Here is a 19049-nt window from a genome sequence, read left to right on the forward strand (position 1 = left end):
TACGTGCCAAATCTAAGCAAGTTGACTCAGACCTCCTGTTATTGTTGATAGAGACAGATCCAGGCACTTCACTGGACTCTCCACCTCCGTTCTCTCCCACCTGAACAGCATCCCTAAGATTTTACCTGCTATCTTTCCTCCTCCCCAGAACACCTACATCCCCAGCTAAAGCCTGCCAGAAGTAGGGAAATGATAAGGCTCCAGGAAAAGCTCAGACAACAGGTAGTCAGGTAAAATTGGAGCAGCCAGTGTGCCAATGCACAACAACTTACAACAGGCTACACTGCAAGCGGAGAGGGCATCTATCTCAGTTTCAGACATGAAATTTACCGATCTTCTTTACAATGACTGGAACCTGACTGAGCAAGTTACTCTGTGTATTTGCTCAGAATACACAAAGGATAAAGAATACCTCCTCCTGGTGTCTATATGTCATTCTGTAAAACATTAAGTTTAAGGTAATGGCAGAGAAGCCTACTCACAGCTATGCTAACTTCACTGTCATGAAGCTCACCAGAGTTCTCTACACGAATGAATAAATGCATTTACTTCTCTGTACTCAAAGCTTTCTCCACCTACAGTAAATGACATTCACATAATCACCACAGCTTTACATTTACATGCATTGTCCCAAAAAAGTGTAGAGTGCAATCCAAAGAAATCCCCTATGTGCTTCTCACCAAACTTTCAATTAAGCAGAAGACTGCTACCTTCATATTCAGCAAGGAGAAATGAAGAGTTCCCAAATGTTAAATTTTATGCATGCCTCTGATTTTATTTTTAACCCTTTTAATGTTCAGAACCTGAACTTCATGGGTGCTTATCGTCTTGTTTTGGGAAATGTGTTTCCTCTTTCCAAAGTACAAGAGAGACAAAGCAAAAAAAACTGAAGGACAGGCTACATCAAAAACCATTCTCTACATTCAGGATGCTGAAAAAGCTTGCATTTCACTAACAAACATAGTTGAATGACTTTCTTTGGCAGACGGACTCCAGCCAATCTATCCAGGCATCACAGCTTGCCTTCAGCATACCCACCAGGACATATAAGCAAACAGAGAATAAGCTACAGGCAGTGGAACTGCCTGGAAGACACAGTTAAGCTACTGCAAAATATCTAGAGAAAATTATTGAACTTGCACCTCATACCAGAGGAATTCTGTTGCTGTGCTCCAAAAGAATTCATAAATTCTGTTACATAAAGGAACAACTTTATCATTTACTTATTGCTGCATATGGGCTACCAAGATAGGCAACCATTATCATCCTCCTACTCAAGAACAGTTCAAAAACACATGCTCTAGAGCACTGTCCAGGTTTGTTACTTTATTTTTTAACTTCAAAACTTTGTCTTAGATCACTGAAATTCAAGTAATGCAAACAATAGATATTTATATGAGCTCTGTGAAAATAGAAAACTGATTTTAAGTAACGATGCTGATAATAAAACAGTATTGAATCTGTAATTATGATCTTCTGAAGACACTTATTCTTTGTCTACTTTGTGTGGGTGATACAATAAGAAAGATGAATGCAGAAAAGAGAGAAAGACTGGGGAGACTGGGCAGAGAGATGATCATAAGGGGACATCCAAAAGTTACTGGAAAGCAAATAAGAGCATACTGGTAAATCTCTCTTCTCCCCACAGACGGATTTCACAACTGGGATTTACATGGATTCTTATTCTCTCGACTACTGTCTTTGCACAGCAGCAGGGAGATGGTGAAAGAAATGCCAAACCAGACCTCTCCCAATTGGATCTGTTCCCACTACTCTTTAATGCCTTTTCTCTCCTCACTCTCCTGTATTTGCTATTTCCTCCTCAAAGCAAATTCACCCTTCCTTTTCCAAATTGGTCTTCTGAATTGAAAGAAATTAAGAGAATTATAAGCTACAATATTAAAAGGCAAAATACACAGCGTAAACATTTATTTGACCCCAGAATATTTAGGAAAGGATACAAAGCATATGCAAATCAAGGCATATTAACAAGCACCTTCATTTAACATAGCTGTTCACAGAAGCCCCTTTGGTCTATGCACTCTTGATACCCATCTTTCTCGTCATGCCCTCCTAAATAATGGAGTGAATACTATATTATTCATGTGGGAGCACAGAATACATGTTTTTCTCCTCCACTCACTCAATTTTAAGTTATACACCCTTTCCAGTCTATTTTCTTTTTCTTAGCTTTTCATTTCTGTGATTACAAACCTTCATCTTAAAACTCTGTCATATTCTTCCCACTGACTCCCAGCCCCCACTTTCTCTTTTTTTTGAAGTACCCCCTAAAGGTACATAATAAAATGGTAGAACACATAAAAAGTGGCTGAAAGAACTGTATTAGTACAATGAAAACCCCACATAAATGTTATGCAAATTTGTTATGAATCAACCTGCAGTGCAAATTTACTACATTGCCGAACGATTATAAAATAGCGATTTGTCTTGCATGCATTTTTAATGTATTCCAAACCATTTGTATTAGATTGTCTGTTTCTGTTAGTCAGATCATTCAAAATTTTAAGTGCAAAGTAAATATAAAGTGTTACATTTTTAATAATATGCAGTCAAACCACATACTTTTCTTGCTTTCTACCTCCACTGTGGTCCAGGAACACATAATAGCTGTTTTTTCCCTAGTTATCTAATCATTATACTAAATGTGAACCTGTTTGCGATTACTTGACATTTTACAATTATCATTGCAAGAGCTACTTTCAGTGTTCTAGACACAATTGTGAATCTTAGCAGCTAATGGAGTATGGCTCTTTAAATTTAATGTACTGTATGTGCACAAAAAGGGAAAAGAGAAAACGAGTTTTAGTATTTTCACTCAGTTCTATACGAAATTACATGCATCTGCAGCACAAACATAAATGTATTAATTATATACCTACTACTTAAACTCTACTTTCTGCTCAGTTCTTGCATTTGGTGATTTTACAGTGGGCAAAGTTAGTTCCGTTTCAATCTTTCTGCTTTTCCGTCCTTAGAAATAAGAAAGCAGTGCATTCTATTTCTTATTGCTCACCATGCATTTCCTTTATCAAATGAGACAATTATGAAAGAATTATGAGTTATACTCCCTTACTATTCATATTGCCCTTGATAAATGCCAAATTGGCCAAATCTAAAAAACTAGCTCTGTTCTTTTTTTTTTTCATTGAAAATAGTCTGAAGTTCCTTTTATTACATTAAAAAAAAACCAAAAAACAAACAAACAAAAAAACAATTAGTTACATAAGCTCTTCTGAAATAAGCTTCCCAGAATACATGTAACTATGGAACTGTTTCTCACCTTTTAGATACTGAACAGTACAGTGGTATTTTCATACAGTGATAAATGTTATCACCTACAGGGCCATTACAGTATATAATCTATACTAACACTGTCACAGAACACACACGTATTTTAAAGCAAAAAGAGGAGGGGGGAAAAGAGAAAGAAAGAAAACAGTGAGCTTAAATGACAGTTTTAGACTTATCTTGGCCAAATGGCTATCCCAAGTAAAAGGAAAATGAGGGAGCATAAACTGTATGATAAAAGGTGAGACAAAGAAAAGATCTATAAGAAAATCCCTGGGATCCATGAACTATCATGTTGTCACAGGAATAATTAAGGAGAGCAACGATACAAGAAATGATTTGGTCTCATCAGCATTCATCACAGAGTGGATCAGATAGATACCTAATCAAAGAAATCAAACTGAGGAGATGTTTACCAAGCAAGAGAAATCAAGATCATCTAGAAGAACCTAATTCGTGGAGACAGAAAAGAGAAGATCACAAGTGGGAAAGTGGTCATTTCAAACAGGTACAGAGCTGCAACAACGAAAGCAATGTGTTCAGTCCACAGCACAGGAGGTTGAGGTGAGATGGCGGCTGCATCTCCTCACAGGGAGTGGAGGGGCAGCGCTGAGCTCTGTTCTGTGTGACAGAGACAGGGCCTGAGGGAACGGCATGGAGCTGTGTCAGGGGAGGGGCAGCTGGGGGTTAGGGACAGGTGCTGCACCAGAGGGCAGTGGGCATGGAATGGGCTGCCCAGGGCTGTGGACACGGCCCCTGGTGCTGGAGTTCAAGAAGCATTTGGACAACACTCTCGGACACAGGGTTTGAAATCTGGGTGGTGCTGTGTGGAGCCAGGAGATGGACTCCATTATCCTTGTGGGTGCCTTGCAACACAGGATATTCTGTAGTTCTGTTACCCTAAGAATGATTAATTTTTCTGAGTGAAGAAAAATGAGGGGAGTTTTTTGTTTTGTTTTGTTTTTTGTTTGGTTATATTTTTTTGCAGCTGCAGCTTGGGTGTCTCAGGTCAGATCTGGCCTAAATTTCAGGAGAACAAAACACAGAAGAACACTGAACACTGGCTTCCTTAGCCAGCTCTTGGATCCTTGGATCCCTTGGATCCCTTGAAGTTTCCAAGGGAAGATCAAAAAAACAATTAGATGGCATTGTCTACTCATACGTGATGAAACCCCATGGCAGGACCTGGGCTAGACAGTTTCTTCTGGACCTTCCAATAATACTGCTCTTTGATTTCAGTGCTGACCTACTTCTTCCCGCTAATCTAACTGTGAAACTCTCAGGCAAAAAGACTTCAAAAATTATATTTCAGTAGGGGACAAAAGCCAGATAAAGAATAGGGATATCCATTGTCCACATCGTTTATAGCTAAGGGTTGTGAAGGAACTTACGTGGAAGGCAGTTAATGTATCTTGAGTATATACATAATTTCAGCAAAAATAAAAATATACCATGCCATCAGTAAGCCTGGGGAATGCAAACTTGTGAGCCTTACTTTCTGTGATGAAAGTTGTTTGATATGATTAACACAAGCAGTCTTAGGGTGTAGGTCACTGAGGAAAAGGAGATAAAGGTCACTTTGAAAATGACTGTTTGATATGCTCTTGTCCCTTAAGACCTAAAGAGAGCACAACTCATTTAACACACACACGAACATATGTGATTGCATAATGAATATTATTATTTAGCTTGGAAAAGACTCAAACAGGTGATTAAGAGAAGAAAAGGTATCTCCCCCTAGTAACCTCCAGAGCCACCCAGTCAACCATGAAAGAGCTCTTCTAGCAGGTTTAAGAGTGGCAAATTGTTAGGTTTTGTTAATTTGAGTATGCTGGCTAGTTTTTTTTAATGGCACTAGAGAGCTAAAACTGACAGTAGCTCTCAGCAAGACAGAAAAGAAGAAACTATTTCTGGATATGAGAAAAAAAATACGATAAAAAAACATAAAAAAAAAATGGGACCTTTAGTTCTCTGACTGCCACCTTTGGCACGCACAGAATACAGGAGGGAGTGTGCTCATCTACAGTGCTCTGTGCAACACTGAAGTACTAAAGTAGCTGTCTTTGTTGGCATTTCATGCCTTTATAATCTTTTCTCTCAAACTTTCAATAAAAATACCATTGAAGGATTGAAAATGTAGCAGTCTTGCCCATCAGTTCATAGAGTGCCCTGTGGCAGACAATTGCTTGGTCCATAATCTGCCCTCTCCCTTCACAAGCCAGGCTGAGAAAATTTCCTAGCACTAACCTGGTCCTCATTTTAGTCCTCAGATATCACACGCTCTTTAGGATGCTCTCTTGCAAGACACTGCTTGCCTTCATGATAGCAGTTTGCAGAGTTTGGGAAGGATTTAGTTGTGGTACAAAAAAGCTGCTGATGAAGGCACTGCATCCTACATCCCACACTGTACACCTACAAACTTGACTATGAAGCTGAATTTGGACTTCTGAGAACAATCTCATCTCACTTTCATCAGCCCCATGTGAGTCCTGAGGTGATCCCAACCCTCTGAATATGCTATGTTGCCCAACACACTTTACTATCTCCTAGATTACATAGCAGAGACAGAAACTCCCAGAATGTTCTTCTGTACTCAGTGATCTCCAAGAATTCATATTACGAACCTCATATTAAGGTGTTTATAATTCAGCTGCTTAATTCCCAAGAAGCCAAACCTTGATTTAGCCACTTCTTAGCAGGTCCTACTGCTCTTACTGCACAAATATATCCCAGCACTTTATCTGCCCTAAGCACGAGATGGAAATTCTCTTGGAAACCTGTGTTTGGGATAGTAACAGCAGTAATAAAATCTAGCTTCTATGTCTTGTATCTAGCTTAATAACATTTAGTATGCATTTTCATCAGGGTACACCAAAAGCTTTTTAACAAGGAGGACAGTATCATTAACCCCATTTTACAAATGAGGAAGCTGAGGCACAAAGCTGTGATTCACCCAAGAAGTAAACAGCCAAATGCCACATTTCATCACTTCAGCCATGAGAGGCTTCATCACAGACACCTCTCCTGTTGCACATACTATGTGAGAGCTAGATAAGAACAAGATGGCCCCCAGCACAAACCCTGAGTCTTTCAGCCATTGAGTTATGTCACTTCTCTGCTGCGTGGTACATGGGAATCCTGGCCATGCTCGGAGACCTGTCATGCCAGAAGATGGGTTAGTCAAGGATCTTGTCATCTGCAGGTGCTGAGAGTGCATCTACAGGACCTACTGCAGAAGGATACAGGTGGCCTTCAAGCCATCCCTGGTCCATGCCAGCATGGCTAGATCAGGCAGCTAAATTTCATGAATAAGTGTATCTGTTGATAAGATCTGCTCAAAGCTAATAAAAGCTTTGCATATTGCTAGCTTTGCCCAGTGCCATCCTGACATGACTGGATTGCTCTTGTTCTAGAGATGGCCACAGCTGCCACTGCCTGCTGCTCCTTCCACAAGCCTGGCCTATACTACAAGTCACAGAAAGACACCTTGGAAGAGTTCATTAAAGGCTGCCGGTGATTTCATAAATCAGGGGACTTATTTGAAACAGATACATTCTCTGATTCAACTCCCATTTGCAACGAGGAATGCTAAACATAATGACAGATACCAGAAGGATTCAGCCTGGTCTCAAAGGCGTATAAGAAAGGAACAGAGGAAAAAAAATAGTGGACATTACGGAGAACAGCATTACAACTTGCTTTTAAGCTTTTAATCAAGGAGGTAGCCAGCCCAGACAGGTCAGAAAAGCTCACAGCATTGGAGTATGTGTTTGAAAGCCACCATAGGTCCAGCAGATTCATAAGATACTGAGATCACCCTTAGAAACAAGGAGCAACAGCAAATCATTTTAGTATCTCATGTAGTTACACTTCTTGTTAGCAAAACTGGAAGAGAAGCATTACTCCTTCATCCTGCAAAAGGAAAAATAAAAATTGAAAACTTCAGAAAAAAAGCCAAACTCATTATCTAAAGTGTTTTACTAACACTGCTTTATAACCACTTCCACAATAACAATGCCATCCATAGCCTGATCATGTAAAACATGCACAACCTGTAGGGAAAAGTCTCTTCTCCATACAGACGAACCCAAGAAGATCCTCGCATGGGTGAAAGAAGCACTGAGGTCAAGGCAGACACTATCAGTACTCAAACCTCTGGCCCACAGTTGTTACAGCAGTTATTAGGATTTAAAAGCAACTTTGTCCAACTGCCTCTTGCACAATTAGGGGTTTGTGATCAGTGTATCCATAAACATCAACCAATTTGGCATAGCCCTATCCCTTCAATGCTGCCATTGAGAAAGCAATGAAAGATAGCTCTTCTGTTTTATGGCCTCAACAGGAAACTGTGGTTTCACTACACTTGGGGTTTCCTTTGCTCTTTTGGAGTGTAAGAAGTGCATTTGATTTTACTAGTGCATAATGCAAATGTATATGTAAAGTGAAATGCTTCTATGTATAAGTTTGACTATTTAGCAAATAAAGGATCCAGAAAATTTCCCAGGTAAGATGGTCATTACCAAATACTAGACTGAACCATAGGAAAATCAAACCAAATCTAGTATTTGATTAGCAGGACAGGACTCGTACGCACAACAGCCATTCTGGTGTCTCCAGTAACCTAAGTGAGCAAGCTGAGTTAAGCTTAGTCAATTAATTTAATTTGTGATTATGTAGCTACATCTGCCTGCCAGTGCAGGTACCAAAAAAAGGTGTAAAAGAAAAATGAAATTCCCCCAAACCCTCAGCGCAATCATTTCTGGTAATGCAAACTTCAAAGAAGAGATTTGCATACAAATAAAATCAGTTCTTGAGTGAAGGCTGAAGCAGAAGGGTAGTAACAACCAAAGATACAATCAGATAGGCAGGCAGTGACGTAACTTGGAGTTGCAAATACATCTGACTAGTGTTTTTTTTTTTTCCCAGTCCTGTATTACTTTGCCAGATTTTAACAACTTGGGCTGGAATTTTTCATCCTAGATATCTGTCTCAGGGTACATTTGTTTTGTTGGGGTTTTTTTGCAAAGTTCAGTTGAAGTCAGCTCAGCTGCCTCTAAGACAGAAGTCTGGAAAAACATGTCATCTTTTTCATATCTATATTCAAAAGAAAAAAGAAAACCAAGAGGTCTGAAGACATTTAACAGAGAAGTCATGGAAACTGCATACTTATAGAAAGGATTTCAAATTTGGCAGTACAGTCAGACTGATATCAGCCACATGCCTTCTACTGTTATAAAAACAAAGTTAAAAAGATAAAAAAAACCAGTGCTGGTTTGACTAAGTTTGTACACTTGGAAAATAAAAGCCACGAAGCTATGTCTGCACACTCAGTAGAGATTTGTTAGAGTTTGGAAGCTAAACTGCTATGAATTTCTCTGTAAGCATGCCACAGACCTGGACAAGACTTTCCTTGCCACTCTCCCTTTCAGGAACTGCTGTGATGCTACACAGAACAACTGAACCCGGGCAGGAAACCTCCTGTTTGTCTTATAGTTCACACTGCTGGCACGCAGAGAGGATGGAGGGCAAGGAGCAAGGAAGCAGTTTCACCATAAAGTAAAACTAGAAGGCCTGAGATGTCACGGACATATGAAATACTAACAAAGGTAAGAAAAGGTAGAAAAAAACAACAAAGCAAACAACAGACCCTTAATCTGAGCAGCATGCCTTTGATATAAGTCACTCCATTCCCCATGGGTAAAACGGGTATTATAACAGCACCTCACTTCGCTGGATGAAGAATATTTGCAGATGATTCAACTAGTGTCACAATGAGTGCAACACAAAAGCCCGTGAAGAAATGAATTAATCTAACTTAAGTGCCAGGCTTCCATTGCAAGGAATTCATTGGGTATGGAGCCACATACTGAACAAAGAAAATAAAATATAAGCCCCTGATTCGATAAGCACTTTTTATCTTGGCCAAAGTAAGATGTCCTGCAGGGAGAGGAGAAACTCACCACACACACACAGACGTGTGGCCTAACAACTGGGAGGTGTACCACAGCACATATGCACATTACAGTCAAATGAAGGGCATGCTCTTTTGAGTTCTTGTTAGCCATTTAATTACAAGAATGTCTGATTAATTTGGTGCTATATATTCCATATTTATATAAATAGAAGAGTTTGGAGTAGCCTTAGCAAATTGCTGGATTTTTCTCAAGACTACACATGAAATTCTTCAGGATTCCCGCTGACGTATATTCGGTATGAAATAGAATGGGGCACAATGGGCAGGTGGGAGGAATATCTGCTCAGTATATTTGTGGCATCTTAAAATCTATTGTGGAACTCACTGTTCATCCTCAGGATTCCTTCTTCTGTGCTGTGTATTTAACATCTAGGTCTGGCATATACCGTAAGTATGTCAGTACATTAGTATCGCTGCTGTTAACCAAGCCTTGGCATAATGAGACAAAGGAAGAGAGGGGAATACAAAGGGACACAGCCAGGGAGAGAGAGGATAGCATAATGGATTCTACCTGAAACTGAAGGAAACCTTTTGCCAGTAGAATACTAACCGAGAAGAAGCCTTGCAATACTGAAATTGCTGAAGAACTGAAAAATCCATGGTGATATATACAGTGAAGTACACATTTTGCAAACCTGCTAAGCCCTGCAGGGATAAAATTAGTATAAAATGGATAGAAATTAGAACGATTCCTTCTGATCTTAGAGTGAAATTTTTCCGGTTTCCTTACTTTATTAAAAAGATCACAAGGAATAAACACTTACGAAGATGTTGTTCACCGCTTTTTCCTCTGGCCTAAGAGGTCTTTTGCAATCAGGGCAACCACAAAAGTACTGCACTAAATTCTGTCCTCTTAAATTAATGAGACGACCAGCACAGGCAGATTAAAACTTATGACCAGGCAGAAGGAGACAAGACAACCTCAGTAAATATTTAAGATATTTGTCTGATCAACCATTTTAGCAACCTTTTCTTCAGCACTAATGCACGCATGCCATTGCACGCATGTACAGAGACACACACAAATGTAGCTGTGGTTTCTCTGAAATATCACAGAGTATTTCAAAGCCTCCCATGTCCCCACTGTCAATTCTGACCTCAACCATATCTTTTTATAAAGGAAATGACTCAAAAATAATTTAAAAAACAAAACAACCAAGGCAGGTTTGATGCTAGACAGCTTGTGCTGCTTCTTACAAGGGTAAAGGGTCACAGCAACGTGTGGGGATCAACGGGGTTGGACGACTGAAGATCGCCCATGTCACAGAGCTGGGAAGATGAGCCTTTACGAGGCCTCCTTCTGCCACTCTGCCCTTCTCTTCGACACGCACCGCAAACATGCAGTGATCCATGAAGGCACAGGGAGTAGAATGAAAGAAAGGTGAAGAGCTGACAGCATCTGCTAAAGGATGTCCAGAGAAACTGCCACTGAGTGGTGAAGATGTGCGAGAGCTGGCATTCAGCCACAGGCCCCTAGTGGAAGAAAGAAGTCCTTTCGAGAGGATAAAAGAATGTGCTTGGAGTGGGGTGAATTTCCACTCCGACATCACATCTGCATGTGTACTCTGCTTGTTAATCTTTGCAGTGCTCGGGAACAGCACCATACAGCAGCACACTTCATCCCACTGGAATCAGCCGCGCTCCACCCATGTCAGTCCCTTCAGCCAGCACACAGGCGCATGCACGCACACACAGCATCTCTGCCTCTGCTCCATAGACAAGAAAAAAATACTAATTTAAAGCATATCAAAACACGTTTTTATAATGTATAAAGATAATACCCAATGGACTCCTGAGAGATACATGAAATTAATCCCAGTTGTGAAGGTCTTGATATTAGCTCTTCACTCCTGGGATGAATTTAAAATCCCACAAAAGCCCATGATTTATTTCCTTCCTACACAACAGCAACAAACACTCACATAATTTTTAAGTAATGTAAAATATCACTTTAAAGCCATTCATACACATCTAAGAGAGAGAGAGAGAAAGGAAGGAAGGAAAGAATTAGTTGTTTTGAAAGGTGAGCACTTAAGGGTCCATTCTACCTGCATAATTCCCATAAATGTTATGTTTATGAATTGAACAAACAGGGCGAAGAATTGTTGGCACAAAAACTGCCTTTCATCCACTTCCTATGTTTTAACGCACCGCACCTCTTCTAATGGCTAGTTAAAGGTTTTAATAAAGTAACGCTCTTCTATTGCGAACCTGGATAGCAAGTAGGTGAGGTTATCAAGGTGGCTATTTGGGTTATATAGGGCTTTAACTCACCACCCAGTGTGAAGTTCCCTGGATGATGTTTGCAAAACAATGAAAAAGTTACTAAGTTGAGCACGAGGACAGAACTCTGCCAAAAGCTATGTTAGTTTTCCCATATTTTCTGAAACCTTCACTTATAGTAGGGGTACAATATCTCTTCAAAGGGTTTGCACAGGGCACGAAGTGAAATTACAGGTCCATGAACAGTTTCCAGCAAATCCGTTTCACTGATAGATTTGGGATGCCACACCAAAAATTTCAAGGCAAAGCGAGACCAAATGGTGTCATTTATACCTGTGACACTCTGAGACACTCACAGTTCACTGGTATTGCTGCTAGGCCTGAGCTATCACTCCTTATGACATCACAAGAGATTGCCACAGCATCAAATGATGAAAACTAAAGAAGTAAATAAATAAGAGAGAGAAAGAACCAAGTGCTGAGTAGGCACAGTAGGTAAAAGCCTGAGATCCAAAGAAAATATACACATTATTTCATTTTCATAGTGTTTTATTGCACTGAGATAAGCTATCATTAAAACTAATGGGACAGAAGCTTTCTGTATCTTCTAAAATCTTGTTACAACATAGGATGGAGTTAAAAAAAAATACTTCTTCTGTTGATGCTACCTCCCTTTTCATTTATTCTGAAAATTGTGCAAACAGAAAATATATTTCCTTTCCTCTGCAGTTTAGAAAATGATAGTGTTTAAGTCAGTAAGTAATGTACAACTACAAATACACAGCGCCGTGGCAAAAATAAAACACCATAAGCAATGTAAATTTGTTCTAAAATGGATACAACTGGCACCCTTAAAAACACACAAGGAAAGTCATTTGAGTTTTTTTTCTTTCTAAAGAGAGGCTTTTTTTTCTGCAAGGCACTTAAAAGTTTAAGCCCTTCATCAAAATACATATTTTGCGTTCATGAATTTCAGTCACTGCTGATTGTCAAGCCGGGAGGAAAAAAATAGGTAAGGCGAGTTATTCAACAGAGCAGATCTACAGAAACTTAAACATCCACAATCGTTTTCTTTCCGACCAGGGACCTATTCCTCCCATAAATTTGCAGAGACTGTGGGGCTAAGTCTCACCACTGCTAGCACGGATAACCGAGCACAGTACCTCTGAAGTACACAAATAGGAGAGAAAAAACTCTTCCATTTGTTTTACTGACCCACAAAACCCAGCCGCAGTTGCAGTGAAATTGAAGAGTATCTTGCAATTTCATCCCTTAATTGGGAGCCCAGCACATGGCAGAAGTCCAGGCCCTCGCTCAGGCTGTTTATCTTCCTATACTTTCAAGTCATTTACTAGCCAAAAAAGAAATTACAATGTGATTTAAAGGGAAATCGGTCAGCTTGCAGGCCCATTCCTTGCCTTACTCCTCCCCGTCCTCCTTTTTTTTCATTAAAATGGTTGTAACCATTCCGTAAGTCTGATCTGTTCATCCCTGCAAACAGCTGTCCCACTGTGACGCGAAAAAACATTTGTTACAATGCTTGCTTTAGACTTAACTATATCCTTTCTTCTAAGTTCTCCCCAGAATATCCCAGTTAAGTTTCGTGAACATTTTTCCACCTTTAAAAATACATCTGCTTTTTGTGCTGTGATTTAATAAAGAAGCTACATATGTAATCACGTGACGGATTGAGAATCTCATATACAGCACTGGGTGCTGAATCGCAGTTCCCCAGACCTACCTCTCTGCAAGGCCTTCCCACCCCCCCCCCCCCCATGGCTTCTGCTGCAAACCGATGCAATATATCAAAGCTGAAAGAGATTCCCTTCAAATGACTTGCCAGTGGCCAAGTCTGGGAGCTGACATCACCAGTCCTCCAGTTATTCTCGCTTTTTGGTGATTCACCAGGAGAAGGCACGGATCCCAAAGAAGCTGACAGAAGCTAAGGATCAGAATGGCGACTCCCCGAGCAGGAGATGCCACTGTACACACAGAAAGCAAAAGAGAGTTGCTCAGCTGCACTGAAGTTTCCTGTTGAAACTGGAACAATGCTCAGCTTTCAACACACTTGATGAAGAAGGTAACAAAACTGTTGCACAGACATCAGACAAACCTGGTGAGCCAGACGGTGAGCTCATCCAAACCACACTACCAATAAGTCTTCAGCTGCAAGTGAAGAGCTCTGCTTCTTTGTTTCCTTAGAAATAGAGCTCATGATTTTAGAAGTGTCATCTTAAAGTCTGTTATTATTTTAATTCAACAATATCAATAATGGATTCTAATACTCCAAGTACTCTAAAAGACTGAGAACTTAATAGCAATTCCAGAGCATTCTGAACAGTGAGTGTAAAATACTCTTATTCGGTATTTTAACATAAGGAAGACCTTAAGTATATTTGACAATTCCCAATTAGAAAGATTTGGAATTTGTTCAGGAACAGCTGAATTAACTTCTTTGACTGAAGTTCGCAAAGCCTTATACAAAGGAAAGCTGGGAAAAGTTTTTTCTAGCTCTCTTGACCTTGTTACCCAAGCATGTGATATTACAATCTCATACAAAGCCTTCCACAACATGGTGAAAAAATTTGATGTCATCACCCCCTCAAAAAATGTTGATGGATACAAATAACACTCCTGGATCATAAACTAGAATTGTTTAAAGCAGAAAATTCCCATTCTTGCATTATGGATAATACTAAAAACATTATATAATGCAATATGAGGAAATTCTATCTTGGGGTTCTGAAGACAAGTCACTTGAGCTACACTTCTTTTCCTTTATAATGTCACCAGAACTCTCCGTGGAATTATATATAGAATAAATGATAGGCAATGGTGAATTACAAGGCCATAATACATACAGTAAGCACCTAATATAGCCTTATAAATTACAGACTTTTATAGCTTTATATTTTACAGTGTAATGTCACACACCACAGTGACACAATACTCCAATTCAAGACATGATATCACATTTAAGAAAAAAAAAAGTGAGAAAAAGCAGTAGCAGCAGCCACAACCCATATTACGGTAAAGAAAAACTACTTTGGAAGTGTACAGATTTACGATTTTATAAGGAGACACAGAGATGAAAACGCGGGCCTCAAGGAGGAAAGTACATATCAGACAACATCAAGCTCTGTTGTTCCTCTGTAGTGAAGATAACAAACGTGCTTGGCTAACACTAGGCACTGCTCTGTGAGAGGTCCCAGTATGGATTCGGCACTCAAGGGATAGGGCAAAGGGTGCTTCACATCATTGAGCAGTGGCTTCTCCAGCTGATTAAGAAGCGGCACTGATGGGCTTCGCTGGGATTCCCATCCAGAGCTCTTCAGGCTGGCAGATAACATTGCAGTTTGGGAATCTAAAGGATAATAGCAAAGTGAAGGGCTCGCAGAGAGGGAATACGCCATTCTCAGAGCTCTAGACTGGGACCTCTTCCAATTTAGAGGAGGCAGGAAATTAAGTAACTAAGTTACAATAGAATATTTTCAGTCTGATGTCCCAAAGAAATGAAGATAAGCTACCTGATGGCATCTATCTGCTTGCTTATACTCCACCTTGTGACTTTTGGATCCATTGTTGAACTGCAATTCAATTTTGTAAAGGAAAAAGGATTCTGTGCTATTAAGCTCTAATAAATTCAGAGAAAATATAGTCAGGCTGAAGACAAGAATTCTCACAGTACCTTCATTGAGTATAAAACTGCAGCTCTCCTCGATGCACATTATTAGACCCTAGTGAATCTATACTGTAAGGGGTGAAAGTGGACAGGGAAGGAGAGGATGAAGAGAACAGTCTCCCTCCCAGGTAGCAATCTGTGAGCAGGACAATATTTACACATCGTTCCTACCGTGTCAAACAACAGATTATTCAACTGTAAAAGACAAAGACATAGGAAACCACAAGCAGAGCCCCATTTGTTGCTGATATACATGTATACCACACAACTATGCAATGAAAAAGGCACATCTACTCAGGATTTTATCGTTGGGTAAGTTGCTATATGCGCATACACATGCTTGCTGCTTTCTGTAGTAGGAGGCAAACAAGAGCTTATCAAATTCAGGAGCATTGAAGGACACTCCTGATTACGGAACTAGTTGAAGGTGACAGTACAGAAAGGTAAAAAAGGAGATGATGACAAAAGAGACAGGGCATGGCTCTTTCACCTGCAAATCCAGCACGTGCTCCTGCTCACGTTAATGTATATATTAAAGCAACCCTTAAATTTCTATTTGAGATACCATGACATTATCCCCTAACAAAGAACAGTGGCACAACAAATGAACTCAGGAAGACTATTCACACATGTGAAGGCAGGCACATGCCCAAGGAGTCTTCTGAGGCACTGCCACATTGCAGAGGCCAGAACTAGTCTTCTTTCTTTAACTCACTCACAGCTGATCTCTGGGGGTTTGGACAAAACAGGAATTGGCTCAGCTGCCTACTCTTCTACTTTTCAGGAAACAGAACCTCCACTCTTTCTCTCTTAATTACTGTGATTGGTAAATGCGACTGAAATAACTCCCACATCGAGGACACAGCAATGAAGCCAGGGCTCCCATGGAAAATGTTCCAAACCCAGGCAGTTTCATCTGACAAACACCTCCCACTGAAATGGAAGTTTGACTCATAAAGGACTTGGGAAAAATAAGCAAAAGGGATTTTAGATTTGCCCATTTGTTGACACTTTTCTACTGACAGAAAGAGAAAGACTTCAGCAGACTAAAAAGTAACCTACAAATGAATGGACTGCACCCAAGTACCCCATGTGAAGTGTACAGAAAGTTACCAGCCTTTCCCACAGGCACCATTGTCTTATTTAATTTTATGGCTTAAAAGTTTCTGTATTGTTCTATATATTGATTCCTTTCATGGAAGAAATTGCCAATATTCCGAGACGCTCTTGGTTGATGAGACAGAAAGGGCTGTAAAATCCATGTGAGACAATCAGTTATGCCACTGTTATGAGACGAGGCTGCTGAGTGCTTAGCTGCTGATACAATACACAGATTTCATTGAGAAATGAAACACCACTACCGCCTGGCAGCAAGCTATGCAAACAGAACACAATCTTTGTTTAATGAGAATTTCTCCTTTTTTTTTTCTTTTTTTTTTTTTTTTCCAGTCAAACTTTACTTTTCTGAGAAAGGAAGCAGTTCAAGCATTTTGCAACCACTGTCAGGTGGGAAATGTGGCTAGGCCTTCCTATAGAGTGTCCACCAAGCTCAAGAGAAATAATGATTTCATTTTGCAACTCTAAGTACCTGCTTTGAGCCCAAGGGTAGACAACAAATCCAGCACAAGATTACAATATAGCAAATGCACAAAGATAAAACAAACAAACAAACAAACAAAAAAAGTAACAAGTACCACAAAGAAATAAAAACAAATTAGTGGTTATTTAAGTAGTTTGGAGATGCTAACAACTGAAAAAATACCCTACGTATCCTGTGCATTGGTTTTCCACTTTGCTGCAAATTGACTTTTCCCTTTTCTACTAGAAAACAAGAAAAATTACACTGTCTGCTGCTACAGAAACAAGGCATTACTATGTAAGCAATCTCTCTCCAGTAGAAACCTTGGTTATCTTACTTGGCTGCTTCAAAACAGGCACTCTGAAACTGAGTCAAATTGCAAATATTGAGTTACCTTCAACTCCTCTGAATAATCCCAACCACATTACTCCAAGGTGAAAATCTCTGAAAGGATAAGAAACGACATCACTCTAATTTAGGAAGGCAGAAACTAACACTGCCCTGCTAGGAATGGTGCAGTGCATCATGCCGCCAAGACACAGATCGGAGTTCAGGATAGTCTTTTAGATTTGAGCCTTGGGGGAGATAAGGTACAGTTCTAGATGACGCGTTTCAGAATCTGAGAGGGGAAAGCTGGTGTAGTAGCACTCCATCTGGCAGGCCGACTTTGCTCTGAAGTTATAAAGAAAAAGAGAATGACTTTGTGCTCAGGGCCGAGGGCTGGGAAAACAGGAGATTTGGCCTCCCCAGGAAATAAATTTAAGATTATGCTGATGCACTACCCAAATCCTTCCTAAGCAGGCAATAGAAAATTTAAAAGTTAAATCGAGTGGTCCATGACATGCTCAACACCATTTAATGGAAAACTCCTGCTGATATTATTCATGAGACACACATTTCTTACCAATAGAACTAAAATAAAATACCAATATATATATATATATATATATATTTTTTTTTTTTAAAAAAAAAAAGCCCTTAAGTACAAAGCCTTTTTTTATTTGATAATGGGTAGTGAAGAGGACAGATGCATTTCCATGAAAGGCACCACATGGAAGAGAAAATTTCTCCTCTTTTATTTTTAAAAAGGGTGCCAGATGCAAATGTTTTACTGGACGCCTTTAAGTACTTAAAATACAAAACACCTTCTTCACATGCATTAAGCACACAGTGAGGCACTTTAAATACACTTGCTTTGTCAGACAGGCAGCTGGCACCGCTTTTGTAACGAACAGGGCAAACATTCTGTCCAGCGAAAGTGTTACCAAAATATGGCAGGAGGCTCAGCTTGCCTTAGCAAATGACAAATATCGGAGGCAGGTTGCTCTCATTACTTGTCCCAAGGACAAAAAGCTCAGGCTTCCTCCCGTGCTTCAGGAAGGCAAGGCTAGCTTAGGCTTTCTTTTCAATCAGGTCTCTCTGCAGGAGCACGCAGGAGAAGGCACAGCTCCCACACCACCACCTCCAAGCCTTCCTTCCCAGCGCTTCCCAAATACACCCCATCTTATGCGGGATCAAAAGCTGCAAGTGATCTTCTGTTACGCTGCCATGGCAAACATGAAGCCCGCAGAGGACGGGAGATGCACCAACAAAAGCATGAAAAACATGAGCACTATCAAACTTCCCACTCTTGCTTTTGGCCCAATTGATTTTGTCACTTCAGATATTTATGGAGGAAAAAAAAAAAAAAAAAAGAGAAGAAAATAAACTCCAGACAACAACAAAACCCTTCACAAAGTGAGATGTGCCTTCTGTCAACCCACAAAATTAAGTGCAGCGTGGAGTGTCTCACCTACAGCGACAAAGCGCAAAGGGATGAGATTTGCTGTAGAATGGAGCACCTCTCCCCTGCCACCCAAAAACAAACAAAACTGTGAGGTTGAAATGCTCATTCCACCTGAAGCTCTACTTTGGGTTTTCAAACATGCTTCTGATTTCCTGAGCTGCAACTTGCTTGTTGTTTATATCCCTTTCGCCTCCCCTAAGGAAGTCCAGCGCGATATTCAGAGTGCACTCCATGCCTGGAGCCACACCTAAAATCCAAGCCAACACTTTCCCTCCCCCTCCTCCAAATTCGAGAGCGGCAACAGCTGGAACTGTTTTATGCTGGCTGGAGAGCTGTGCGCGGGCGCTCGCCTCAGCTTTGTCTGTAAAGCTATAAGAAGCCGCCTTCAAATGTACGGCCCCCGAGGACCACGGGCAAATACTGGCCCAGCTCCCTCCTGGCAGGGTCAGGTGACACAGTGGCAAAACGGAGCCAGAGAAAGATCTGGAAAGGCAGA

At 40.3% G+C, this 19049-nt stretch overlaps 1 protein-coding gene and 1 long non-coding RNA gene across 21 annotated transcripts in view; both read right to left on the reverse strand.

Moving 5' to 3' along the window:
• Positions 1 to 19049, reverse strand: part of ZNF521 (zinc finger protein 521) — a 232920-nt gene that overhangs the window by 159480 nt on the left and 54391 nt on the right. The window lies entirely within an intron of this gene.
• Positions 7005 to 13279, reverse strand: LOC121109636. Its single transcript, XR_005857336.2, has 2 exons — positions 11840 to 13279; positions 7005 to 7221 (listed from the first exon to the last, which is right to left on the reverse strand). It is a non-coding gene; the product is annotated as an uncharacterized LOC121109636 (long non-coding RNA).

Source organism: Gallus gallus, chromosome 2, assembly GCF_016699485.2.
Source record: "Gallus gallus isolate bGalGal1 chromosome 2, bGalGal1.mat.broiler.GRCg7b, whole genome shotgun sequence".
NCBI classification, from domain to species: Eukaryota; Metazoa; Chordata; class Aves; order Galliformes; family Phasianidae; genus Gallus; species Gallus gallus.